The sequence below is a fragment of the Hemicordylus capensis genome, chromosome 15 (assembly GCF_027244095.1).
Source record: "Hemicordylus capensis ecotype Gifberg chromosome 15, rHemCap1.1.pri, whole genome shotgun sequence".
Lineage (NCBI taxonomy): Eukaryota > Metazoa > Chordata > Lepidosauria > Squamata > Cordylidae > Hemicordylus > Hemicordylus capensis.
The window spans coordinates 11,597,068-11,624,791 of NC_069671.1; the positions used below are offsets into that span (position 1 = coordinate 11,597,068).

Genomic DNA, 27,724 nt, shown 5'->3' on the forward strand with positions numbered 1-27,724 from the left:
AGTGCACTGATTGATCTGCACTAGTATGAGTCTTTTAAAATGTCCATCTGTCGGGGAGGAGGAGGGCATTTCAGTTCAGCCCCAGTTGCTACTACTAGCTCAGTAAAGGTAGGGGTCAGGTGACACTAGGGACCAGTAGTTTCACATGCTCTTAGAAGCTCTTGTCCTGGATTCTCAGGCAAATCCCATGCAGCAATAACATACAGGATCTTCAGCAGAGGTGTATCTAGGGAAAATAACGCCTAGGGCAAGCACTGTCCAAACATCTGACACCCATCTTTCAGATCACTTTACCATAATATCAGCTCAAAAATTCAAGTTCAAACACTTTCAGGAGAAACGGGTTGTAAACACACACATGCATACACACACACAAACACACACACAACCACGCATGTGGCACGTATGTGCCAGTCGCCTTCCCAAGGAAACGCAGCATATCCATGTGCTGGGCATGCCTCCATACTGCTAAGCAGTGAAAGCTCTCTTTAGCAAATGCTCTGCCACCTCAGCACATCTCACTACAGGTTGCTGCCTCCAAGAAATCCAGGGGATGGGTTTTTTCTGTCCAAACAGCTTTTACCTTCAAGGGAGATGGCTGCAATGGGACATCCTAGGGGCCCCAAACAATCTGAAATTATCCAGCAGCTTACAATAGGCTTGGATCCAGCAGCGTGATCAAGAAGAAGGTGGAAGTTGCAGCTAGCCACAGAACAGCAAAATAGTGTGATATTCAGGTGTGTGTGTGTGTTTTAAGCACCACACAAGTTAAAGGCAGGCACTTTCCAAGTATGGAATCCCACAAACCTTATAATCAGATTGCTTGACAAATATGCAGATAAAGATAGAGCTCTGTATAGAGAATTAAACAGCATGCAAGTGAATATTTCTATTTTATTCCTTGCCTCTCCCCCACCCCATCCTTCAGTTTTGCCAGCTTACAAGGTATTAAACCAACATTGTCTTTTTAAGGGATGTTTTGTCCACTTACTTTTGTGCCATTTATATCTGTTTTTTAAATGCTCGGGTCCCTTGCCAACAACTTTGCTTTCTTCTGACTCCCTAGATCAAGGAAAAATCTAGACTTGGGTCTTGCAGATGCCATTTGAGCATGTGCAGCAGCCATTTTTGTTTTCAGCAGCCTTTTTTTAATTTAAAAAATGGCTGCCGCACATGCTCAAATGGTCCCTGCAAGGTCCTATGCCTTGCCAGGCCTCACAGAGGCCTTTTGAGCATGTGCGGCGACCTTCAAAATGGCCACCTCACTGATCTTTGTAGATCCAAACAGGCCTGAAAATTAGCCTGAGACAGGCTGTGGCAGTGATCCAAGAGGCCGGCAGGGGAGGGGAAACCTTTGCAGACACACACACACACACACACGGCCCTTAGGAAGCCCCCCAAAGGGGCTACAGGTTAAAAAAATTTTTTTAATTAAAAAATAATAATCCACAAATTGGGGAGAGGGTGGGGGGCAGCATGGCCCTGGTACCCCTCCCCCCATGGCGCCTAGGGCACATGCCCTGGCTGCCCCACCCCCACCCCAGTTTCACCTATGATCTTCAGTGCTTTTGCATAAGCTCCAAGCACAATTTTATTCCCCATACAAATGCAGCTCAAAGCTTTCACGCTACATCCTAGCACGATCTCACCCTCTGTACACGCACCAAGCAGGGACCTCGTGTGGTATCTACAGCCCCACCTGCTAGCCAGCTCTTGCATTTCAAAACGAAACCTGCCCTTTCCCCTAGTCACTCCAAAAGTGGTAATGAAAAGGGATGGGTTCTTCTCAAAACTCAAGAGCTGGCCAGTAGGTGCCACTGTGTAATGTGCACGAGGTCCCCTATTCTGTGTGTACAGAGAGTAATATCACACTGGGAAGTAGCACAGAAGCCTCCAACAGTGTGTGTACAGGGGGTAAGATTATGCTTGGAACTTGCACAAAAGATCTGAATATCCTACAGTTAAGTGTCTGAAAGAGCTCTCGATCCAAGCAACTCATTTTTAAGCCAGTACTGAGCTCACACAGTGCCACTCCCTCCTCCTGACATCAGTCCTGACAGCCTGTACACTCACCCATCCTCTGTACACCAGGCCTGCTCAACTTTGGCTCAACAACTGTTTTGGACTACAACTCCCATAATCCCCAGCCACAGTGGCCAATAGCCAGTGATTATGGGAGTTGTAGGGCAACATCTGCAGGAGGGCCGAAGCTGGGCAAGCTTGCTGTACACTCATCCATCTACAGGGAGACGGATGCCGGGACATCCCAATGCACAGCTTCATATGCCCTGGCAGCCCTAAAGATACAGGCTAAGTATTTGAAGGACTATGGCAACCGACTGTAAGAAGGACCTTTTTATTTAATGATTCAGGCTCTGTGCTGAGTTGTGTCTGACTGAGTTTGGCTGCTTGATATTTACTACCAATGACTGCATAAAGAGACAGAGGAAGAGGATCCAGGAAGATCCAGAGCAGTCAGTGAAGTCCATAAGTAACATTGATACAGTGGGAAGCTTGCATTCCTCTGGTTTAGCAGATGTCACCCACGGTGTTATTTTGGAATCCAGTCCAACTTCTACCATAGGCCAGATCCAATAAATGCTGACACTCCCATCTGCTCAAGCCAACTGCACATTCCCAGACCCTTCAGCCAGGAGGCAACACAGTATATTTCTTATCCATCCAAAGACACAAGACAATACTATTTTTACCCAACTGGACACCCGAAGAGATTTGCTGACAACGCTTCTCCTGTCAACTCAACATTTGCTTCAACCCCTTAGGGGGTACTGTCTCCTAACAGCCATCCTCCTGGGTTTTCAACAGAGCTGCCTCATTGTCTGCTTCTGCAGAATTCATTCACCTGCCTTTCCAGGTTAGCATCAGGTGAACTGCATGGGGTATCCTCCTCCCTTCCCAACAAACACACACACACACACCTCACATAGAGAAGAGGTCTATCAATGGCTACTAGTTGGAGGGCTATAGGCCACCTCCAGCCTCAGAGGCAGGATGCCTCTGAGTACCAGTTGTAGGGGAGTAACAGCAGGAGAGAGTGCATGCCCCTTTCAACTCCTGCCTGTAGGCTCCCAGTGGCATCTGGTGGGCCACTGTGCAAAACAGGATGCTGGACTAGATGGACCTTGGGCTTGATCCAACAGGGCTGTTCTTATTTCAGGCCAAAGAAGCCTGCTAGGAGGTGTCATAAATCTGTTGGCTCAGCTCACCCAACAGGATTTACAACCCCCTTCAGCACTCCCCCTATGAGTTAACAGAAAGGGGCAGCGAAGCTACATGGAGGAAAATAAAAGGCTCACAAAGAAAACAGTAAATGAATTAAGTCCCCCTGAACAGCACTAGGTATCTCCCTCTAAAAATAACTGAGTAATAACTGAAAAGACAACACAGAGCGAAGAATGAAAGAGCGAAGGACACCAGAAACTAGGAATTAATGGAATAAAGCAGAAAGCATAAACAAGGACAAACTGGAATTTGGAAAAGTTAGGAATTCCGAATAGCACACGGACTGCGGTCCACAACGTTGCTAACAGCATCTGAGCAATTGACAGACTGCTAAATATATACGGTTCAAGAGAACCAGCAGCCAATCAGGCTTCCCTGAGTCAGCACTTCTGCTTCCTCTCGTTATCTCCTGTGCCTGCGTGACTCCCATTGAGCCTGCCTCTTGAGACGTCTTTTCAAGACAGGTGAAATCCCAGGCTCCTCCTCATCAGAAATCATGTCTGGCAGCTGTTCCGAATCCTCAGCTCCAGAGTCTGGTCTCCCTGCCAAATTCTGTTGCTGTGCCTCTGAGTCCTCACTAGCAGGCGACTCCCCCTGCTCTGACTCTTCTGAGTCAGACATCTGAGCCATGACAGAGGGGCAACACTAGAAAAACTGGTTTGAGGGAGCAAGTGGCAAGTATGTTTATTAGGAAAGCAAGGATTTTGCTATACAATAAAGACTTACAAAAAGGTAAGGTAATTTAACTTATTAATAATGATGCTTGACATTTTCAAACCTATCCAGAAAGTGGGCCAGAATTCCTCTTAGAAAATACTAAGGCCTTTCACATGATCATCTGGGGATGGTTTGTGGGAGGGAATGTCCGTGCCAGTCATCAGTTCTGTAGATGGATAGGTCAGTTTGTATCTCTTCCTGGAATCTTGAGAGTATTATTTTTCTGTTAGGATGATCTTTCATTCAGAGTAGGACAGTTGTTTATAATTTGGTAAAGGTTAAGTAATAAACCTTAGTAGCTTTGTTCAATAAACTTAACAAGCCTCATTTTCCTCTCTCACACTCCACTACAAGAGGAGCCTCCCTTACCCCACCCCCACCCCAGCCTGGAGCATGCTCTGATATGGAGAAAACAGAGCTTAGTCTACCAGGATATCCCACAATGCATTGTATGCATAGTAGAGAGGCAGCTCTCCTCTGATGGGCCCCTCTATGACAAATATGGCTGCCAGATGCCCAGGACCTTTTTTAGCAATGATCTCCACACACAATCACCAAACCAAGGTACAGAGGCTCCTTTCCCCCTCCAATCTGGGTTAAGCCCAGGGTAGAAAAGAGTACCCAGATTTGAATGAGCTGGGTTCGTAAGAGTTGTGTGGATTCACACATGCTGCAAACCTGGGCTACATGCCTCAGCCTCTTTCTGCTGCTAGGCCAAAGGCAAGGGCGTAACTACTATTAGGCAAGGGGAGGCGGCTGCTTGGGGCAAAGAGGCACCTGCTAACTGGGCTAACCCCTGCTAACTGGGCAAAGAGGCACCTTTTACCGTGGTGCCTCAGAGAGACACAAAGGCAAACACAGCTATGGAGGTAGTTCTGTAATTTGGATGCCGTCACATACAGGAGTGCAGACCTGGGGAGTGCTCCCCTCATTTCACTGAACTCCCCTCCTGCCAATCCTAATAATCTATATATTTAATAATGTCTTTCCTAGAGATGTAAAGGCCTGGAACCCCCCCCCCCTGGGGGGGGGGGAACGGGGAAAAAGAACAGCCCCCACTTTTTCTGGGGGGAAAGAGTGTTTTTCCAGGTTTTTCCAGGTCTCCACATCTCTAGTCTTTCGACAATACTACATAGAATAACTACTACTAAGCAGAATAAAACAAGATTGCACTACATGATGAAACACCTGGGACTTTTATGCACAGCAGGTCTTACCACGGGTTTATGGGGAGGCTTTACTGCAAACTCGAAGTTGTTCCAAAAAACTGCTGCAAATAGTGGATTTTTTTTTTTACCCCGGATGTAAAGCGGGCTACATTCTAACGCACAGCAAAAATCCCGAATTGTGTGTAAACTGCTCCCCATATAACTCACACTCCCCAAGTCTGCACTCCTGTGTGTGACGGCATGCAAATTACAGAACTACCTCCCTAGCTGTGCTTGCCTTTGTGTCTCTCCGAGGCACCAAAGTCCATCCCAATCTCTCAAGCCTTTCACAGCTTTGAATACCATCTCCTTTTCAAACGACCAACAGATTTACCCCCACGGGCTGCTGTCTGCATAAATGGTACTACGGCAATTATCTCTTTCCCTGCCCTCCCGCGTCCAGCTTCTCCACCGCCCATCCAATCAGACTCCTGGGAAATGAACCCCAAATCCAAGACCTTGACACTTGGTGCACATAATTCACTTCCTCTGTGCACAGCAGCTGCCCCTTTCATCGCCAACCAGGAATGCAGGCCTTCATCTTTTCGCAAAAGCACATTTACAGAAAAAACTGTGAACCATATCTTAATTAGGCCTTCTGAAAACTTGTTGAAATATAAACAACATCTTGACAACAATGGCGCCATTCTCTTTTGGAAGCAGGGCCTGCCAGCTGCTCCCAGCATGCACTGCAGGGAAGTTGCTGATGTCATCAGGACTCCCTCACTCTGCTCTCCTGACCAAGAGATATTTCTTTTCTTTCCTAGTCTTCTATATTTCGCCAGTGAGAAGCCAACTTCACACAGCAGCCTATGGAAACGTCATGCAACACAAGAAGCAGATTGTGGGAAGAAACCCTCTAAAAAGTAGAAAGGGAAGCTACAAATTCTGGAACAATCACTCCCGAAAGAATAGATTAAACCAACTGGAGCTATGGAAGCACAGTTTTAAAATCATTCAAAAATACGAATTGTGCCTCTGAGACAGCACAGAAAGAACCAAGCTTCTATACGCAGGCAATGACCCTTTCTAATGTATTCTGGATTTTTCGGTGAAAACTCACCTCACAGTAGGACATGATATTCTACTGGGAATGAGACACATTTTCTCTCTGTTTAACAGGGTGCCTTTCCTTAACTCTGCCCCCCCACCCCCAGTTCTAATTTGTCCCTATCCCCATTAGTCCTGAACTTGCAATTAATCAGCCTTGTTCCAAAGGCCTGAATAAAAAAATTGCTGTGGAACGTGGGAAGTTTTTTCCAAGAAAAGCAAGTTAATTAATCGGGGAGTTCAATGGGTTAGGAGGAACGATTCAGCATCTTCTAGCACTTCTCTACAGCTATTTTAAACAAAGAGTCTGATGCCAAGCTCTTGGTTTAGGGTGCAGATCTAGTGACTTAGCAGTCACTAGACTGCTCCTCTCTCCTAAGAAGGGAGCGGGTAATCCGAAATAAGGCCGCTGGACGAGAGTCAGCTGATGCGATAAGAACAGAGAAATAGTGAGATTTTGCCACTCTTATCGTCTTAGAATATTCCCGAATATGGGCAAGTAGCCGCATTTGGTCATCTTCAACACCAGTTTTCCTCCAACGACGTTCCAAACATCTTTTGGTCTGTCTCATCTCCCTAAGCTCCTCAGAGAACCAAGGGAGCCGGGATCCACAAACCGTGAGAGGACGCTTAGGAGCAATTTCATCTAACATCCTCGTGGCCTCGATGTTCCAAGATTCCACGAGCTGTGATGGAGAAACGCCTACCAGATTGCAAGGAATGTTGTACAGAAGCTTGGTCCTTTCTGTTTTAAAATCATTCAAAAATACGAGTTGTGCCTCTGAGACAGCACAGAAAGAACCAAAACATTTCAACATTGAAACATTTTAACTCAAGACAGCCCATTTTGAGTGTTTCAAGTTCAAAACAAAATAATTATTATTGTTGTTTACACAGTCAGACAGGTGTTATTGACTGGTTTGTTTTATCCAGACATCGAGTCCTTCCCAAGGACTTGGGATGGCTGGATTTTATTATCAATGTTGTTGCTGTTATTATAGATATTGTTGCAGAATATAGGCTGTTCCCAGCAAAGTTGCTTTTTGTAATTGGCTGATGATGATTTCTGTGGCCCCTGTGGAGCTGTGGTGCTCTTCAAGTTCTTTTGGAATTGCACCCAGGGCACTAATTATCATTGGGATTATTTTGGTCTTTTTCTGCCACAGCCTTTCAATTTCAATTTGTAGATCTTTGTATTTTGTGGTTTTTTCTATTTCTTTTTCTTCTATTCTGCTATCCCCTGGTATTGCTATGTCGATTCTTTTAACTTGTTTTTCTTTCTTCTCAACTACAGTTATATCTGGTGTATTGTGTGGCAGATGTTTGTCTGTTTGTAGTCAGAAATCCCATAATATTTTTGCATCTTCATTTTCTACCACTTTTTCAATTTTATCGTCCCACCAATTTTTGGCTACAGGTAGCTTGTATTTTTTGCAGATGTTCCAGTTTACCATCCCTGCTACCTTGTCATGCCTTTGTTTGTAGTCAGTCTGTGCGATCTTTTTACAACAGCTGATGAGGTGGTCCATGGTTTCATCTGCTTCTTTACAAAGGCGGCACTTGCTGTTTGTTGTTGATTTTTTGACTTTGGCTCTTTTTGCATTTGTTCTTCGTGCCTGTTCTTGTACAGCCAGTATTAAACCCTCAGTTTCTTTCTTCAAGTTGCCATTCTTAAGCCATTGCCAGGTCTTGGTAATGTCTGATTTTCCACTTATATTGTGCAAATATTGACCATGCAGTGGCTTGGTTTTCCTCTTTTTTTTTTTTTTTTTTTTGCTCAGTTCTTGACTTGTTCTTTCTTGTAGGCCTGCTTTGTTTCGTTGGTGTTGAATAGTTTCTCATTATTAACCATTTTAAGTGCATCTTCTTCACTGTCCTTGATATATTCTTCAAGGCCTCTTTTCTCCTCCTCTACTGTTTGATGGACCTGCAGCATTCCTCTTCCACCTGAGCTGCGAGGGAGGTATAGCCTATCTACATCACTGCCGCGGTGCAGAACATGATTGATGGCCATTATTTTCCTGGTCTTACGATCTAGCGTCTCTAGCTCTGCCTGAGTCCAGTCTATTATTCCTGCAGTGTATCTGATAACAGGTATAGCCCAGGTGTTTATGGCTTGTATGGTGTTCCTGCCATTAGGCTTGGCCTTGAGGATTTTTCTAACTCTCCTGATGTATTCACTTCCAATTTTTCTTTTAACTTCAGTGTGTGCAATGTTATCAGCCTGGAGAATGCCCAAGTATTTGTAATGTTCTTTCTCTTCCAGGTTCTTGATGTTGCTTCCATTGGGCAGTTCTATTCCTTCTGTTTTTCTTATTTTTCCTCTGTTCATTATTAATGCAGCACACTTGTCCAGTCCAAACTCCATTGCTATATCGCTACTGAATATACGGACAGTGTTTAGCAGTGATTTGATTTCTGACTGGGACTTTCCGTACAACTTCAGATCGTCCATGTACAGCAGATGGTTTATTTTACCTGATGTTTTAGATGTTTGGTATCCGAGGACTGTTTTGTTTAGTATTTGTGAAAGTGGAGTCATGGCGATTACTAACAACAGAGGGGATAGTGAGTCCCCTTGGAAAATACCTCTTCTAATGCTAACCTATCCAAGTGTCTCACCATTGATTGTTAACTGTGTACTCCACATGCTCATTGCTTTTTAAATAAATATCTGAATGTTTTTGCTGACACCAGTTGTTTCTAAACATTTTAGTATCCATGTGTGAGGCAATGAGTCGAAGGCCTTCTTGTAGTCAATCCATGCAACACTTAGATTTGTTTTTCTTCTCTTGCAATTTTCTAAAATCATTTTGTCAATTAGCAGCTGGTCTTTTGTGCCTCTGGTGTTTGGGCAATTTCCTTTCTGTTCAACTGGAAGCTGTTTGTTAGTTAATCAGTGTTGCATGACTTCATCTGCTATTATTCCAGTTAATAATTTGAACATGGTTGGCAGGCAGGTTATTGGTCTATAATTACTTGGAACTGCACCTTTTACTGGGTCTTTCATTATGAGATGAGTTTTCCCAGTTGTTAGCCATTGTTCAATATCACCTCCTTGCAAAATGTAATTGAACTGTTTTGATAGTTGTTTATGAAGGCCAGTGGGTTAGCCACTGTTTTGATGAAACGTTTTGGCCATCTGCATTTTGATTCAATCTTGAAACAAAAACCAAAAACCGTTTCATGCTATTCCCTACTTTAAACCAGAATGGGGTACTTTCATTCTAAAGGATTTTCCCTTGATTGCTAATAAAACAGAAACTCGGTACACAACAACATTTCAACACTGGGACCATTTTTAACTGTTCTATCCAAGCATGAGTTGAGAAAAGCCCTCAGACTTCTGAGATCTTAGCACATTAAAGCTACCACAGAAATTCAGCACGATACTTTCTATTGTCCCTTTTATGAAAGCATCTTCAGTAGGTTCCTTTATAAACTGAGCGCAACTATCCATTATGTCAACAAGGGGTGGAATTCCTGTTTGCCAACACTAAAAAAGAAATCACCCAAAGGGTGACTGGTTTTCCTTCACCTTCTGCAAGATACCAACAAAAGAGACTTGGATGTGAGTGTAGTGAACCATTAGCTGATTATTTGATATGTTATTAGCCACTGTCTTGAAATTTCTGCCGACGGGGCGAGTTTCCTTTGAAAACCCAGTTTTAATTGGATTTGAAACAGTGTCATCCTCTGTTGTAATTCTATTTTTTATTCTTATGGGTGAAACAAATAAACTGAGCTGAAGCAAGAACTGGGAAATTAAGCAATTAGTGAAGACTAATATAATTAATCTGTATACACTGTGTGTACAAAAACATGAAATTTGAAGGGAAATGCCCACTTGTTCTTGCAATGAGGCATATGTATGACAGGAGGAACCATCTCAGAAGAGGCTTTGTGAAAGAGATGGGAGAATGCCTCTCTTTAGGCAGGACCTGATACAGGCAAATTTTATATGCTCTTGTGTCAGTCCTCCTGGAATCCCTACTGGGCAGAGACCTGAGCTCTGAGCTCCATTCCTCCCAAATGCCTCAAAAGTACATCCAGGGAGGGGGTTTGCTTCATCCTCCACATCCTCCTTAGGACTTGTTGCTGGGTCTCCAACTGGTCCTCTCTCCAGAAGTTCTTCAGCTTCCCCAATCTCCACACAGACTTCATCATTGGCTGCCATTTACCTAAATAGCTCCACACATGCCTGACAAGCCTTAAAGGCTTGTCCAAGCCCCGCCCCTTCCTGTGCCCTACTTCCCATTTCCTTCCCTTCCAGGTGCCACACTTTTGTCTCCCAGGGGCTGCTTTGCCTGCTGCGGCATTCTGCCACCACTCTCTCCTATGGTGCGGGTCAGCCACATGCCCTCCATGCTCCGGTGCTGCCTGCTGTGCCGTCTGGTAAGCATGCTGCACAGCAGGCAGCACCGTCTGGGCATGGCATCCCGACAACTTGTATTTGAACTGTTCTCTAAATCTCCTCCCTGATTCATTGGGGCAAAGCTCACTAAGTGCTGTTGCAATCACCAGCTTACCTTGAAGGGTTGTTGTGAGTATAAAGCAAAACAATCCCCTCTATCTACACCAGAGGTTCCCAACAGGAGGTACTAGTACCCCTAGGAGAACCCTAACTAGTACCCTGAGGAGGTTCCCAACAGGAGGTACTAGTACCCTTAGGAGCTCCCATGGGGTTCTTGGAGCACTCCTGCCTACCCACATTGCAGCCATGCTTTTGGCTCTCCATCTGCGGATGACCAACTTGAAGCTGATGCATCCTCAGCAATGTGTCTGCTGTGGAAGGGGAGAGACCCACCATCTCTGCTTCTGATTGGCTGGCTTTTCTGAAGCTCAGCATATCCCTTTCCTCAGCCTGAGAGGCATCAGAAAATTAGCAGCGAGTACTCCCACTGAAATTAACGGAAGTAAACTTGTCCAATTAATTTCAGTGGAAGTACTGATGAGTAACTTAGTCTGAATGTTAGCCAGTGGCTGGAGTAGACTGTCTCATAACTAACATTTAAATTTGTGTGTGCATACTCCCTCCCTCCCTCCGGGCAAGGGTTCCCAACTTGTGATCATCCAGACGTTCCTGAACGAAAACTCCCATCATTCCCAAATCCAATTTACTGTAGGTGGGGATGATGGGAGCTGTAGATCAGCAACATCGGGAGGACCGCAGGTGAGGAACCCCTGCTGTATAGGGTACCTGAAGGTTTGCAACAGAAGGGGTACATTTGTTCAATAAGCTTGGGAACCCCTGATCTACTCTACAGGAAGAACTCCTGTCCTCTTTGGAAGAAGGGTTGGATTTGAACCTAAGTAGTAATTCATTGTGGCATGCTGGCAGCACCCTTTGGTGCTTTTGCACACTTCCACACATGGTACAGCAAAATGGCCAGCTGTAATAATCCAAGTAGCTGTGGCCCCCTCACCAAGTTTCCCCAGCCAGTTTAGCAGATGAGCGATCTCTGAAGAGAGCAAGGTGAAACGGCAGGATGTACTCTTCCGTGTCAGATGGCAGCCTAAAATGGAAATGCTGATCGCTCCATCTCGGATTTATTATACTTTTAACATCTAAATCAGGAGGATTCTCTCCGATAGATTGAGACTGATCTGAAGTAATTTAATGGGAAGTTGGTAGTTGAAACACATAATCACATTTCTAGAACAATGTAATTACATTGAGTTTAATGTGATTTCCCTGCCACTGGGCTTAAAAAGTGTGGCATCCACCACATCCTTTGCTCTCGCATCGAACATGACAAGCCCAGCTGAATTAGTTTTTTGGAAGCCCAATGCAGCATTCAATTAAAAAGAAAGACATTAGGACTTCAGAAGAGATGGTTTAGAAGTGAGAGAGGACAGAGGCATAACAGGAAACATGACAGTTGTGTGCTGACAATGCATGTCACCTGTAGGAAGAGAGTAGGCTAAGAAATTATGATCTGGATATTTTGAATACTTTAGATGCATTCAGCCAGGGCTGACCTCAAGTCTTTTCACACTGCAAACAAAATGCTATCACCTTCCATTTATTCAGCAGGGTGCAAACAAAGCACTATCTCATTCCATCAGGTGCAAACAAAATGCTATCTCCCATCAAGAGGAGGCAGAGAGAATCTGAAGAAAATGATCATTTCAGTTAACATTCTGTTATGCTCAGTTACAATAGAAAATGGGGATTACGGGGCATGACAAAGGAGTTATGGAAAGAGGATAGGTGTAAAGCAGGTAAGAGAGAGAAGGTTCAAAGTCCTGCCATCTCCAAGACAGGGCTGGGAGAGACTCATGCCTGCAACTTTGGAGAAGCCACTGCCAGTCTGTGCAGACCATACTGAGCTAGATGGACCAATGGTCTGACTCAGTATATGGCAGCATCCTATGTTATTGTAGTCACCTTAAATGGCACAGCGGGGAAATGCTCGACTAACAAGCAGAAGGTTGCTGGTTTGAATCCCTGCTGCTACTATATCGGGCAGCAGTGATATAGGAAGATGCTGAAAGGCATCATCTCATTCTGTGCGGGAGATGGCAATAGCAAACCCCTCCTGTATTCTACCAAAGAAAATCACAGGGCTCTGTGGGCGCTAGGAGTCGAAATCAACTTGACGGCACACTTTACTTACTTTATGTTATTATAGAGATGTTCTGGGAGGCAGTTCCAGGCATAAGGGGCAGAAATGGAAAAAGAATGGAGTCATTCAAGGGAACAGAAGGCCTTCAGGTGGCTCAGAGTGATGGAGCCAGATGAGTGAAGGTCACAGGCAGAGAGGCCTGAATCACACCCGCGTCATTGCTTTTTTATTTATTTTAATTGTAATTCAACCATAATCTCCTTCGCGGAATCATTTCAACCTCTCATGTGCTAAAGGTGTCAGAAATCCAAAGCGGTATTGCAGGTAATTTGCAAGCCGAATGAAGGCATTGAATTCATCCCTCAAGCCATTCCCTGCCACCAGGTTCATTCCCTTCTCCCGCAAAACACAGAAGGTGAAGAATGGTGCATACTGAAATGCTTTCTCTGGGGGAGGGAAGGTGACAGGGAAAGGCAGTGAGTTTTCTCTGAGGGCGATAAGATGCACAAAACTTTGTTTCTGAAAACAGTTGGAAAATGAGTTGGCTCCCCACAATCACAGGTCCCAACTATACTTTAACAAATTTAATATATCACTATAATAGACAGAAATAAAAATATACAGATATAACTCCCATACATGACTAGATAAATGACCACGTGATAAAGATCTTTACTCAAACCAGAAGTCATCGGGACACCGTAGTGGATTTTACAGTATGTGTGTACCTCGTATGGACTTTATAGTAGATATGGATTTAGTAACAAGTGGGTGGGGGTTTTTTCTAGTTGTTAATGGGAGTTGCTATATCGGTACACTATTATTTGGGCCTACTGTAAAGACATATTAAATGTGTTAAAGTATAGTTGGGATCTGTTGGTCTGGCACTCACTGGGTGTGTAGATCGGAGTACGCATTGTGTTATTCGGTTCCCACACAGAGAGACACACCTAATCAGAGACCATTCTGAAAAGTAAATGAATATAATAGGCTTTGAGTTTTGCAATTATTGAAATCTGAAGTCCCCAGAAGTTAAGTGATGGGAATATGAATGATTAATGATTAATGGGGGGAAGCTGGTAATAAGGCAGTACTTACACAAGGTCTCCTTGTTCACCTGCGATGGGCTTACATGCAAGGCCGAGAACAATTCCCATGAAAATGGTGGAGGCTCCTACACTATTTGCAAATGGGATTCATATGGTTCTAGTCCTTGCGGCAGCTGAGCTGTGCTTGAGAGTGTGTAGGAAACTGTGGCTGAGAGCTCAGAGCAATTGCTCCTGGCCTCTCCCTGTAACTTACCAACTCCAAATAAAGCATTTTTGCAAGGGGAAAGTCAGTGTGATGTTGTGCTTAGTTTGCTGGTCTAGGACTGAGAAAATGTGGGTCTTCCCATTCACCCTGCTTTTTGGAGGCTGCACAAAGTTCGTCTTTGGGGAGAAGATAGAACTTGGAACCTTCTGCAAGCAAGCAGACTGAACTATGGCTCCAGGCCCTAAGGGGAATATCTTCCAGCGCTCACACATGTAGTCTCCCATTCAAATGCAAACCAGGGACTTAGCAAAGGGGCTTAGCTAAAGGGACAATTCTTGCTTGCTCCCACAAGACCAGCTCTCCTGGATAGAGGCAAAACATGAGTGGTTCTGCCTTCTATCTTACCTGTTTCACTGTCCTTTCTGACCATTGGACCTACCATTTCCTTTATCTTCACACATGCCTGAACCCCACCCCCTCGCCCAGCAGTTTCAGTTTTAGCACACACATCCTTGACAAAGCACAGACACATTGGGTTCCTGCTCCAAGAATTTTGAAATCAAAAGAGGGTGAGCCGATGGAAAGGAATTAAGTGGAGGAGACACAACTGAGTAAGGAGAGGTTCATCTGTGACTATTAATCATGATAGCTGTATGGAACCCCAATGTTCAGAAGGAGCATACCTTAGAATACTAGATGTTGGGGACAACTGATGGGATAGGGCTGCTGTGTTGATGCCCTTCTCGTGGGCTTCTGATTGGTAGGAATGTGCAAACATTCAAATTTGAATTGATTTGATGCAAATCTGGGTGACTGAAGTGATTCAAATCTGAATCGAATCACCCCTTAAAAGGGCAATTCAATTCAAAATCAAAATGAATTTTTGCAATTTGATTCAAATTTTATTCGAGAGCCATTTGCACCTTGTAAAAACCATATAGGCCCCCTGGTTGGTTAAAAAGGGGGCCGCAAAAACAGGGTGAAATCAATATGAATTCAAGTCTAGATTTGACCCAGATTTGAATTTTCAGACCAGATTCAAATTTGAAACGAATCAAAACATTCATTTCATGCTCATCTCTTTTGATTGGCCACTGCCAATCCAAACAGGATGTCAGAGATAAACCCTGGGCCTGATCCAGCATGGCTCTTCTGATGTTGTACAGCAGAGCACCTGCACATTGTATAGTTTTTGAGAAAAAACTACTGCTGCTGAAAATCTCCTTTTCTATATACCACTGTTGCATGGGCAAACAGCTCCACTGTCCTCCTTTATATTCAGTCATCCTGGCAAACTGCCCCTTTGCCAGTCCAGACACAGAACACAAGTTTTCTCCTCCATCATTAATCACAACCTTCTAAGTTGCAGTTACAACCAAAGAGGTGTCATTCATCAAATTGAAGACATCAGATCCACTCTCGATCTGGGCTTATTCTTTGTTTCGATACACAGCATCTGAAGTTTGGGCAAGCAAGGGCTCCGTAAAACTAGACTTGCACACGGCAGTGATGAATTGTAGGATCACTTCAGGAAAGTGACACTTGGACCAGCGTCCATTCCAATAAGCTTGCTGTTCCAACAGAGACTCGTAGACACATATTCAGTGCCAATAACAGGCATCTAGTACATGCTAATTCAGCATTCAGCTCCCTCAGTAAAAACAGAAATCACTTGCCTCAAGCCAGGAATGCAGTCTGATAATGCCATTCATTAATTTGGCTGACAATGTGGGCATGTTTCCCCATACAGACAGACACATGCTATCAACTGCAGTCACTCAGTTTGATGCAAACAAATCACTATCTCCTTTCATGGAGTGCAAACAAAACACAATCTAGTATAGTAGATCCGTGGGGCTCAAAGCTTTCTACTAACAGCCCTGCATGGTATAAACAAAACAGAGAGATACTAATCAAAGAAGCAAGCCTATGTGTATAATTGAAGTATCATTTTAAGGCACTGCTTATTTAGTTGCAAATAGCTTTGCTACTAGCAGCTTTTTTTAACATATTGCTTAAACATTCTCAGGTACATCTCTAGCACTTATGAAAGTCAGAATCTTGCTTTTTTTAAAAAAAGAGTAAAATAGAAGAAATCCAAACATCAAAAACTCTTCCGGCAGACATTAGATTCTGTCTAGAATTCCCTGTAACCACACATAGAGAAAATCAAACAAAGCTGGTGATACATTATTTTGTTGTAGGATACAGGATTTTCAAGGAAGTATCTGTTCTCAGAGAAGATTATTTGATGGAGAGAAAATCTATCTGCAACCCAAATCGAGCTGTCACCAAGCTCTGAAAAGAGAAGGGGGTCATGAAAGAAAGAGCTGACAGCATACTGCAGAACCAAGGGAAACATGGAAATCATGAAACCTTTATTGCAAGGACTGGTTGGAGACGGGGGTGGGGAGGGAAGCATTCCTTTGTTGAGCCACCATTTTGTGTCACAAAGGGTCATAGGAAGCTTCCATCTACTGAATCAGATCACTGGTCTATCTAGCTCAGTATTGTCTACACAGACTGGCAGCAGCTTCTCCAAGGCTGCAGGCAGGAATCTTTCTCAGCCCTACCTTGGAGATGCCAGGGAGGGAACGTGGAACCTTCTGCTCTTCCCAGAGCGGCTCCATTCCCTAAGGGGAATATCTTACAGTGTAGTTTTCCATCCAAATGCTAACCAGGATTAACCCTGTTTAGCAAAGGGGACAATGCATGCTTGCCACCACAACACCAGCTCTCTTCCACAGCAAGCATGAATGGTCTTCTATTTCAGAGGGCTGCCGCATTTAGTTGCTTTATCCATTACTGAACCGGGGTGGGGGGACATTTTGTCTGCCTAAGAAGGTGGCATTAGTAAACCGGGTAGCAAGTTTTTAATTTTTAAAAAATTATTCTTAGTTGATGCACATATTAAAACTGCAGAGAGTATGCCATCTCTCTTGCACAAGGGAATGGTTCTTCATGGGAACATGCCTTATACCGAGTCAGCCAGGGAGATGCCAGGAAGGTTACTTGGGAACCTTCTACATGCAAGCATGCAGGAACTCTTCCCAGAACAGCTGGTCCCATCCCTAAGGGGAATACCTTACAGTGCTCACACATGTAGTGCCCCATTCAAATGCAAACCAGAGCAGGCCCTGCTTAGCAACGGGGATAATTCATGCTCCCTTCCTGGCATCTCCAAGATGGGCATGAGAGAAACTCCTGCCTGCAACCTTGGAGGAGCTGCTGCCAGTCTATGTAGACAATACAGAACTAGATGGATCAATGGTCTGATTCAGTACACAGCAGCTTCCTGGTTCCTAGCTTGTCTTTTCCCTGTCAACTCCAGCAAGGTTTGCTTCACTTTCCAGGCAGGTAGCTAATCCCTAGCTGAGTGGGCTCGTCTCCCAGCTTCAGGGACGGCTGGGGTTTGCTAAGCCACAGCCCCCTGTGTCGAGAGTGGCCTGGGGCGGGTAAGGCCAGGGCAACAAAGCCCTCTTGCGGGTCACGCCCATTACCCCCAGCCTCCCTGTCAAATCCATCCGGCAGCTCTGTGATCTCATCCTACTGAGAAGTGCTTCTCCGCATGGGAACTTTTCAGAGTGCAACTATCAGGAGAACACACACAGCTTTGCTGAAAGTTCGGGTCACAGCACAATTTCCCAGCATTCTGTAAACACTCCACTTAGAGGGGTGGGGAGGAAAAGAAACACACCGTCGGGGTGGGGGGAAGAGTACCGTGCTTTGCTTTCTGTGCCCCTATTATCCAGCTGTAGGAGCTCCTCTTAAACCAAGAGCAGGCTCAGGAGGGAGAAAATTCACCTCCACAGAATATCAACAATGTGATCTGAAAGGCACGGTGGGAGGAATCCGCTTAGAAATACTCTCCAGTCAACTTCCTTTCTCAACACACTTTAGGGGGAAAATATAGAGTATTGTGGCCAAGACAGAACATTAACCTCTTCCATCCCACAGCTGCAAGGCAGCAAGCATAATAAAGAAGGGCATGTGATGCAATCGGAACAGGAGAGGTATACAAAACACTGAAAAGCCACATTGATGCAATGTGTATGCAAGCTAAGAGGAAGTTATACTCCCTTGGTGACTACTGACCATTCCTTTTTAGGGAATGGATGCCATTTATTTCAGTTTATGGCCAGTCCTTTTAGGGGGATTGCTGGTTAACAGCCCCAAATAGACAGCTAATAGGAATTCAGGGCTGGGAGCTCAAAAGACAGTTTGGAGAAGATGGTAGCCCTCCAGCCAAGGGAGGAGCAGAAGTATGTATGTGAGGGGAGGCGTGATAGAAAGAGAGAGAGACTGCAGTTTGGAACTGACAGAGCTAAGAGAGAGTAGAGAGTTGGCTGAAGGCACCTTGGGTGACATAATGTGGGGCAGGCAATCTGTTGCTCTGTAGGTGTGCCTGCTGCGTGCTTCCACCCCTGTGAGGTTCTGTAGGCGTGCCTGCTGCATGCTTCCACCCCTGTGAGGTTCTGTAGGCGTGCCTGCTGCGTGCTTCCACCCCTGTGAGGTTCTGTAGGCGTGCCTGCTGCGTGCTTCCACCCCTGTGAGGTTCTGTAGGCATGCCTGCTGCGTGCTTCCACCCCTGTGAGGTTCTGTAGGCGTGCCTGCTGCGTGCTTCCACCCCTGTGAGGTTCTGTAGGTGTGCCTGCTGCGTGCTTCCACCCCTGTGAGGTTCTGTAGGTGTGCCTGCTGCGTGCTTCCACCTCTGTGAGGTTCTGTAGGTGTGCCTACAGTATTACACAAATGTCATAAGTCTCTGGTGCACTTTCATCTAAAAGGAAGGCAAACCTAGGTATGGCCAGTCCCATGGTAAGTTTCCCCCCATCTCCCTCCTCCTACCTTGATAGGATTCAAGAGAGTCACCACTCCACCACCACAGCTATGGGCACAGAGGTGGTCTCAGAAATCAGAAATTATTATAACTTCAATAATTTTACTACCAGGATGCAGAATTCAGATTTTCTCTTTGTGCACAGAACAGGCACCACTCAGTATATGACATTGCTTCCCAAGCAACTTTAATGGCCAGTGCTCTTAAGAAACTCTTACACAATTGGGACATTATCCCCCACCACACCTCCACCCCAAAATCTTCATCCGAAAGACAAGGAGCATTTCATGCATAAACTAGTTCCTGGCACCCTTTCCACTGCACTTCATCTCCGATTGATTTCCTGAAGAGCATCACAGCATTTAGCTCCTGTCTCTAAGTCACTCACTGCTGTCCCTTATCTGCAAGCGCTATTGTTAAACTAAGCTAATCTATGCCTTGAAGCTCTTAAAGTACTTTTATCTCGACTCCCTTAAATGCAATGGATGGCTTGGAGGTGTCGTTCAATACCACTATTCACTTCCTCATTTTCTTTGTCATACAGAGAAAAGTCATCTCCCCTTAATACCGATAACGAGCAGGAGCAAAGACGGGCACATATGGGCACATAATCTCCTCTTGTTCAAGGCTGAGGCCGACAGAAGAACCTTTTCCATTGCTGCCAAACCTTAGTGGAGTGGCTAGACTTCCCAGCAAGGCTGGGAAGCTGTCCAGCAAGGCAAGAGCAGCAGCAGGTCAAAGGGAAAGTGCACTGGAACAGCCAAGGAGCTGTCCAGCTAAAGAGTCTGACTAGAATGTATGTTGCACCAGCAGCAGATAGACCACAAGTGAGCAGTTCTATCGCTGTCCCTGATGCCCTACCCTTTCTTGGAGCATCATCAGGGTGCCGTCCCAGTGCATGGATCCATCCTTCTACCTTTCTCTTCCTAAGTGGGGCTCAGAAATTGGACATCTCACACGGTTAGATGTGCACTGTATCTTCTTGTCTGGCCTTCAGCTAGACCTATCACCTTCTCCGTTTCTGAAGGTGAATCCAGAGCTGGTGCATTTTAGTGTGGTAGCAGTTCATTCCACAACCTTCCTAGGTGAGGCATCTTCTGGAGTGGCAGGATGTCCCTTGGGATATGACAATTCCCCTTGGTCCCAGCTGCTGGTCCCAGCTATGGTACCATGCTGGTACCAGCTATGGGGTCCTCCTGCAAGGACAATATATGAGTATCTCAAACTGCCTTATGCCAGTGGTCCATCTGGCTCAATATTGTCTACAATGAATAGCAGTGGCTTTTCCAAGGTTTCAGACAGGAGCCTTTCCCAGTCCTGCCTGGAGATGCCAGGGATTGAACCTGGGACTTTCTGCATGCAAAGCAGATGCTCTATCATTGAGCTACAGACCCATCCCCATTTCAGCCAACTGTGGTTCTTCTTGGCTAGCAGCAATAGCAATAGCAATAGCACTTACATTTATATACCGCTCTATAGCCGGAGCTCTCTAAGCGGTTTACAATGATTTAGCATACTGCCCCCCAACATTCTGGGTACTCATATAACCATATGCATTCTGGCTAGTCATATAACCATATGCATTCCAGATGAACTTCAGGACACCGAAGAAGAGTATTGCACAGTCTACTCAGGGACAGAGCTACCATTGCACAAACAGGTTCAAAGAACCCAGGCCACACCCCTCAGGGGCCATGCCTCACACCACAGACATGCTCCCTGCATCACATGTCAGACACAGGGGGGAAAGTTTTGCTCACAAACGGGGCTGTGGCCCCCCCATTTCTGAGCAAATTCCCAGTCAGAGCTGCATTCACAGTGCGGCTGGGAGTGGCTCTCCCTGCTTAAAAAGGCAGGGAGAGGTGTTCCCGGACAGGCTGGGAAGCTATGCTGCTCAAAAATGGAGATGTGAGAAAAAACCCGTCAGACGCAGCGGGCATGGCTGGTGGGAGCGTGTGGAACAGGGGTTGCCACTGACCTCCCTACATGTCTGAGTCTACCCACCCATTTACACTGTAAGATCAAACTAACTTTTCATTCTCAGTTTAGCCTGTGGAAGAATAGGCAGTTTTGCAGGTTAGGTTAATGTGTTTTAGGTGAACTGCCTAGATCTCTACCAAGACTAATCTACTAATGCGAAAGGGGGAAGTAAAAGCCAAGATACAGGCAAAACAGTCACATACAGCCAAGATTTAGTGCCTAAAAAAAACAACACTGTCCAGTTCTCCAGGAGCAAAGTCGACGTGTTCTCTTTCTCCTCACACCTGATGGGCTTAATATACCATGGCAGGATTGAATCTTCTGTCCTCCTGCAAAATGGCAACAGATGTCTCAGGGGAGAGGGAAAATTCGCTGCTGCATTTCCCTAGCCACACACCCAAGCAAATATCTGTGGCAGATCGTGTCCGTTTTTTATTCTCGCTAGTTCAGTGTCACTCATGCTCAATCAGGGCATGAAAATTGGATTTGTCAACCGGCGATCCCTTGGTGATCAATAATTACCTGTAATTAAGACCCAGTTGCAGCACGAGGATGAGAAAAATAAAGGGAAGTTGGTGGCTGGAATGAGAAATGAAGAGTGGACGGCACATCAGATGTGTGTGAAGATATTCAGGAGTAGAGCAAAGGGAGAGGTGGAAGGCCCAATCTGGCCCCAATCAACAAGCCATGAGAACAAGGGATTCTGGGAGGCTTGTGAATGCAAGCATAGTCCTGAAATGTGATAAGCTGTTACTAGGAGCAAGGGCTTCTCAGTTGCCCTCTGGAACACACTCTCCATCAAGAATAGATGGCCCTCCCACATACATAGGAAACTGCCATATACCGAGTCAGACCATTGGTTCATCTAGCTCAGTATTGTCTACACAGACTGGCAGAAGCTTCTCCAAGGTTGCAGACAGGAATCTCTTTCAGTCCTATCTTGGAGATGCTGCCATGGAGGGAACTTGGAACCTTCTGCTCTTCCCAGAGCAGCTTCATCCCCTGAGGGGAATATCTTATAGTGCTCACACTTCTAGTCTCCCATTCATATGCAACCAGGGTAGACCTTGATTAGCAAAGGGGCCAAGTCATGCTTGCTACCACAAGACCAACTCTCCTCCTCTGCTCTTAGGTGCCACACAAAGAAGGATGCTCAAAGAGTCGAACATGAAAACAAAGTGGCCAGCATCCAAACAAATGCTGTTCACAGACGATCACATTGTGCTAGCCCAAGGAGGTTGTGCTAGGCCAGTGCACTGACAGGATGAAGCCTCTTCCTTTTGCAGGGAATCTTTGTACAAGAGCACAGCTTCAAACACCCTTGTGATTCTGCACAGCTATGGGAATTTCTTACCCCACTGTAACTTTGTGCCCCTTGCTATTCAGGAGGCCCTTTTTATTTGCAGGGATTCTGTTCTTGCCTTTAGGCATGAATATGGAGACTGCAAATAAAGAAACATTATCCCTATGGGAATCCAAGGGTTAAGTTTCTTTAAAAATCCAAAAAAGGTGTGGGCGGGGCACAGAGAGAGAAATAAGAGGGGAACAGCACAGTACCTTGCTTTCCAGCTCTTGAACAATGACCCCCCCAAAAACCCCAAATGGCTCATATTTTGGGAGAATATTTGCCCCCCCCCCAAAAAAAATTAAATAGAAGAGCCACAAAATGGCTCTGTTCTGTAACATGGCAACTGGAAATGACACTGGAAGTCATTTCCAGTTCATTTTTGGGCCATTCAGGAACCACAAATAGGTGGATTTTCTACCGTGGATAAAGAAACATGGTCTCTAAGACCAGAGTTCCCTCTAAGGCATGTGCAGGCTCACAAAATTTGTTGATGTTGCTCAGTTGATTTTACATCCTGCTCAAGTTGAATCAGGAAGGCCCCACTCTAAATGCACATGCGCACAGACCGCCTTGATACTGCCACCCAGAACGAAACTCATTCTGCACACAGATAAAAAAAATTAGAGAGAATACTGTCTAAGACCAGTCCGCAGATATGCAAAACCGTGGTTGTTGAAGAAAAAGATAACAAGGGTTCCTGTATAAACAAGTGTCAACCAAGAAGCAGTGTCTGAGCAGCCCAAAAAAGGAAACCATCATCAGGGAAACAGCAAAACAAAGCCTACAGAGATTAAAGAGTTTGCTGAAAGCAATAAAAGAAGAGAATGAAAAAAGCAAAACTGATGCCCATGAAAGGTTTGCACAGTTGTGGCTAAATATTGGCCCACTGTAGTGTACTGTACTGTATTTCATGCACACATACGTTCCACAAGCTTTTGCTTACTTCATGGAAAAATCTGCTTCTCTCCTTGCACATTGTAAAACACAAGAGAGACACTTCAATTAATTAAACATAACATATGAATGTGTAGGAAGAAACCCTCACAAGTATCAAGTAGCTTACCGACACTTTTTTAAAGAATCAGCAAGGCTGCTAGTAATTCATTTTCTCTCCATGTTGAAGCGGCAAATGCAACCATCTCACTTGAAACCGGCTACAAAAATTGCCTTCCACACGCAATACTGTCTCTTTAAACAATACCGTATTTTACGGACTATAAGACGCTACGGACAATAAGACGCACCTTAATTTTAATCCAGTTTTTCAGAGTTTTAACATATTAAACTGTTAAAACATATAAGACGCTCCTGAATTTTGGCGGATATTTTTCGAGGAAAAAAGTGAGTCTTATAGTCCATAAAATACGGTAACAGGAGTGTAAAAAGTACGTAAGCTTTCCTATGGGCTACACTACAAATCTTAGTACAAACAGCAAGGAGGCATTGCAACATTCATCCTGAAAGAAGAAGGAACACAACAAGGTTTAGTGTCAGACGCCCAGATCTGAGTCATCTGAGTAAGGCCCATTCCTCTAAGGTAGGGTTGCTCAACTTTGGCCCTCCTGCAGAGGTTGGCCTACAACTCCCATAATCCCTGGCTATTGGCCACTGTGGTTGGGGATTATGGGAGTTGTACTGCAAAAACAGCTGGGGGGGCCTAAGTTGAGCAGGCCTGCTCTAAGGCAGAGCTGCTCAAGTTTGGCCCTCCTGTAGATGTTGGCCTACAATTCCCAGTCAGACAGGTGTTATTGACTGGTTTGTTTTATCCAGACATCGAGTCCTTCCCAAGGACCTGGGATGCCAGAATTTTATTGTCAATGTTGTTGCTGTTGTTATAGATATCGTCGCAGAATATAGGCTGTTCCCAGTAAAGCTGCTTTTTGTAATTGGCTGATGGTGATTTCTGTGGCCCCTATGGTGTTGAGGTGCTCTTCAAGGTCTTCTGGAACTGCACCCAGGGCACCAATGACCACTGGGATTATTTTGGTCTTTTTCTGCCACAGCCTTTCAGTTTCAATTTGTAGATCTTTGTATTTTGTGATTTTTTCTATTTCTTTTTCTTCTATTCTGCTATCCCCTGGTATTGCTATGTCGATTCTTTTAACTTGTTTTTCTTTCTTCTCGACTACAGTTATATCTGGTGCATTGTGTGGCAGATGTTTGTCTGTTTGTAGTCGGAAGTCCCATAATATTTTTACATCTTCATTTTCTTCAACTTTTTCAATTTGATGGTCCCACCAATTTTTGGCTACAAGTAGCTTGTATTTTTTGCAGATGTTCCAGTGTATCATCCCTGCTACCCTGCCATGCCTTTGTTTGTAGTCAGTCTGTGCGATCTTTTTACAACTGCTGATGAGGTGGTCCACGATTTCATCTGCTTCTTTACAAAGGCGGCACTTGCTGTTTGTTGTTGATTTTATTATTATTTCTTGCTTACACAGTCAGACAGGTGTTATTGACTGGTTTGATTATTATTATTATTCAGTGCTAGAACACCTGTGTTGCACGTGAAAGGTTCCAGGTTCGATCCTTGAATGTTGCAGTAAAACTGGGAAAGACATCTGTCTGAAACCCTGGAGAACGGCTGCCTGTCAATCTATGCAAAATTGAGCTAGATGAACCAATGGACTGACTCAGTAGACAGCATCTTCATAAGCTGCTATCACTATGGTGTCTCTCGTTAAACAGTCCATTCCCAACACAGTCAACTAACAATTCCAACTTTCCCCATGGCTTCTTAAAACAACTTTCTTAAACTAAATAAAAATGGTAGTCATGCTGCAGCCAAACATAGGTCAGGATTCGCCCCACCCATTGAAGACTAGCAGCACAGAAGACACAGATACATCCCATGGCAAAGTCTGAGCAAACCTAACCAGCCCATTGCTCCATCTCCACTCTAGATAGAAGTGGATTCATTAAAAAAAATAAAATTCAACAGGGGCCAATAGTCATTAACTTCAGTAAATAAGGTCAATTTTGCACAAAGCAGTTCTGTGCATTTTTAATTTCCTCTCCTTAAAAAAAAAGGCAAATAGTACTGGGAATTGAAGTCTCATCTCCTGGCAATTTTAAACTTTTAATAAGTGTGGTTAAGCTTTGGATTGCACTAGCCAGAGGGGGAACTCTGGGGCCGTGTGCGTGTCCGCGGACGTGGTTTGAAATACAGAGATGACATTCCTGCAGATACTGGATTGCTACTAAACATTTTATGGAGGGCTATAAAACACTTGATGGCATCTTGCAGAGCCCATAAGGAAACATCCTGGTCATAAAAAGCACTTCCAGTCCAATTCAAATATACTGAGTAAACAGGAGAGAGTTCTTGAGCATTGATGGAAAACTAAGCATCAACTCAGACTGCTCCGGATGAGGTGGGAGGTTCCAAGGGTCGCCTTGTGGTTGGCTACTTATTTATTTATTTATTTATTTGTTCGTTTGTTTAAAATATCAATACCCCGCCCCCTCCAATGCAATACTGCTCAGGGCAGCTCACAGAATTAGTCAAACAGATAATATAAAACCAATATAAAATTAATTTAAAAGAACTAACTAAAAACAGGAGCCAGTTAAAACCAAATTTAACAGCTGTAAGTTAAAAAATCAGCCCGATATAACCTAGTTGCAATTGCAATGAGACATTGAAAAATTTATCTAAAAAGATGAGCGGTTTGTTTTTTAAACCTGAGTAGAGGGAGCCTGGCAAAGCTCTTCGAGGAGGACAATCCAAAGCCAATGGGCCACTACCAAAAAGGTTTTAGTCCCTGCCAAATCTCAGCCACATCGCTTCTACTGCAGGGCTGCATAACTTTGGCCCTCCTGGAGATGTTGGACTACAATTCCCATCATCCCTGACTATTGGCTATATGGCTGGGGATGATGGAAGTTGTAGCCCCAAAATGGTCAGAGAGCTGCAGTTGTGTGCAGCCCTGTTCGAGAGAGAGAGAACATATTTACCCTTAGAGTCAGGAAATCAGAGCTAGATTGTGGAGATCTTGAGGGGGGTGGGTCCAGTTCTTTGATTTCTATTTTGCATGTGCCCTTTTGTTGGATTTGTTCTGTATACAGACGGACCTTCCTTTTCATCATGGCCTTTTGCTTTACAACAAAATAACATTTGATGATGAATTCTGGAAGCTAATTCTGCATTCAGGTACATTCAGTTGTCTGTCCCAATTCTGTTCTCTCTCATATCTCTCCCCCACCCGCCTTAAGCATCTTATTTCTAAACTTTAAAGGACCATGAACATATTTCCCTAGCCGGAAAGGGGCCAGGACTGTGCATCCAGTTGAGTGGGGGGGGGGTCCTCCTACCTTATGTCGAGGGCAGGGGAGGGGATGAGGGAGTGACAAGAATGTCAGAATTCTGACCAAATCTGATCCAAAAACTGGGAGGGGCAATGTCAGGCCTCCCTACTACTACAAACCACTTTTCAACAGAAATGTTCTTAAGGCAGTTTATATATACATGATTCCCAATCGCCAAATGGCTCACGGTCTAAAAAGATGCACAAAGTACGAATACGATGAATATTCGTGTAGGTGGACACCAGCAACAGGAGGGATGCTGTGTTGGGGTTGAAAAGGAGTTGTTTTCCCCCTGCTTAAAATAATAGAATTATTTTCTTAATATAAGAGAATTTCCGACAGTGAGCGTTAGCTCAAGTCTGAAACAGACATAGGACCGGGGAGACCCGAGTTCAAATCCCCATTCAGCCGTGAGACTTGCTGGGTGACTCTGGGCCAGTCACGTCTCTCTCAGCCTAACCTACTTCACAGGGTTGTTTTGAGGAGAAACCTAAGTATGTAGTACACCACTCTGGGCTCCTTGGAGGAAGAGCGGGATATAAAATGTTAAAAAAATAAAGAAATAAAAATAATACAAACCATCAATCATTTCACTTGTCCTTTTAAAAGAGCCCCTGGTGGCACAGTGGTAAAACTGCCGCCCTGTAACCAGAAGGTTACAAGTTCCATCCTGACCAGGGGCTCAAGGTTGACTCAGCCTTCCATCCTTCCGAGGTCGGTAAAATGAGTACCCAGAATGTTGGGGGCAATATGCTAAATCATTGTAAACCGCTTAGAAAGCTCCAGCTATAGAGCGGTATATAAATGTAAGTGCTATTGCTATTGCTATTGCTAAAATATATGTTTCAGTTCTACAACATTCCTTCTGTTTTTAATGATGTGTGCGACCAGATTTGCACCCGATTTGGAATGACATTACGAAGCCTGCAAACTCGGAAGGATACTCCCATTGCAATCAATGGACGTGATGAGAAAGCACGGTCGAAATGTGGCTGTTGATCTTGATCGATGGGGTGGGAGTGCATGCTGACAAAGTTGGAGACTCCAGTAGACTGCACAGCCACAGTCCAACTCCCCCGGTACATGCGATTTGCTTAAAGAAGAGTGTGCCTCGCAGCCTGCCTAGCCTAATGAAGACCCACAGAGGGGATTAATCAATGCGATCACAAGCCAGAACACAGAGAGGGAAAGAAACATTCAATAGGCTGTC

General features: G+C 44.7%; 1 protein-coding gene across 1 annotated transcript in view; it reads right to left on the reverse strand.

The window, feature by feature from the left end:
• The window catches only part of TMEM132B (transmembrane protein 132B), a 322,459-nt gene that overhangs the window by 192,554 nt on the left and 102,181 nt on the right, over window positions 1-27,724 (reverse strand). The gene's annotated exons all lie outside the window — the stretch shown is intronic.